Below are 1393 nucleotides of genomic sequence, written 5' to 3'. Positions count from 1 at the left end.
TTACATTTTACTTCTTTAGAAAAGATAAATTGAAAGTTCTATTGGACTAGTTGTTTAGTTCAATGATTTTGCTCATGGTGCAAAATGATAAATAATAAAAAGTTGAAATAGATTTCTATGCAATCGATATCTCAAACAATGAAAATGGCATGATTTAGTTTATACACGTTTTGGACAACATAGAAAAACATCATGATTAACAAAATAACATCTGACAAAATTTAGAATGGATTTTTAACCCATGTAAATGGAAATTAGAATTATTTAGTTAGAATGATTCTGTTTTACATTTGAATAAAATTGCACGTTTTTCGCATATTATCACACAAAAGCAAATTATTGCAATATTTTCAAAAAATACTTTATTACGCTTCTATTTATGAGATACTACAACGTTCACAACGTTGAGCAGTTTTCATAGTAAATGGTTAAAATAAGTTTTTTACCAAACTTATATACACTATTTAGTTAAAAAATTGTTATATTGTTATTATCAATAAGTTTAGGTTCCATTTATATGGATTAAAAATCAAATTAAATCATCTTTTTATTGTATATTGTTGATCCATCATGTCCTTTTAATTGATATGGCCACTGCATCGTAAGATTGCTAGAACATATAATAGTTACTTTTATTGCACTTATCACAGTACGAACTCTTTGGCACTAGGAACAGTTTTACGGTAAATATACTAAAAGATGTACAATATTTATGTTTTAATAAATAGGTAGCTTAATAAATTTTGAAAATGAATTTATTACAACGAAATAATAAATAGAAAATAATGTATCAAATGTGTCGGCTTTATTCAAATGTATGTGTTTTGAAAGAAAACCGTTTTACTATTCGAGTTATTGAATTATAAATTGCACAGAAATAGACACATATGCTTCGCGTTTGAAAAAATAAAACGGTATTCAAATACCCATTATTTTGATAAAACAACAGACTACCAACCACGCAATTTGTTTAGTAAAAACATTCGTTTACCCAAAAGCTATCCCAATTAAGAACAACACCTTAAAATTTGGAATTAATCTATTCATTGTTTTTTGCTATATCGGCGTCTTTACTGAAATTAATATAAAAGACCTATTTTAACCCACCTAGTGGTGTAATGATGCCTTTCTCATATTACTCATTACATCGTGAATATAACCGTGACATTTGCAAAACAACTGATTATTGAATAAACTTATAAATAAACTTTATAAATCCTTTTTACCCTGTAGTTCTGGAACCGAAAGTAGTATCCACAACAAATTGAGGAATTCTGTATGAAACTGTAAGACTTTTCTTTTGAACCTATAAGTTTGTGGAAATCTCCAAGTAAAGTGAGTGAGATCCTTTCCAGTCACTATTTCCAATTCTTCCGAAACCGGATTCAGATGA

Source organism: Malaya genurostris, chromosome 2, assembly GCF_030247185.1.
Source record: "Malaya genurostris strain Urasoe2022 chromosome 2, Malgen_1.1, whole genome shotgun sequence".
NCBI lineage: Eukaryota > Metazoa > Arthropoda > Insecta > Diptera > Culicidae > Malaya > Malaya genurostris.
This window is presented reverse-complemented; position numbering follows the sequence as displayed.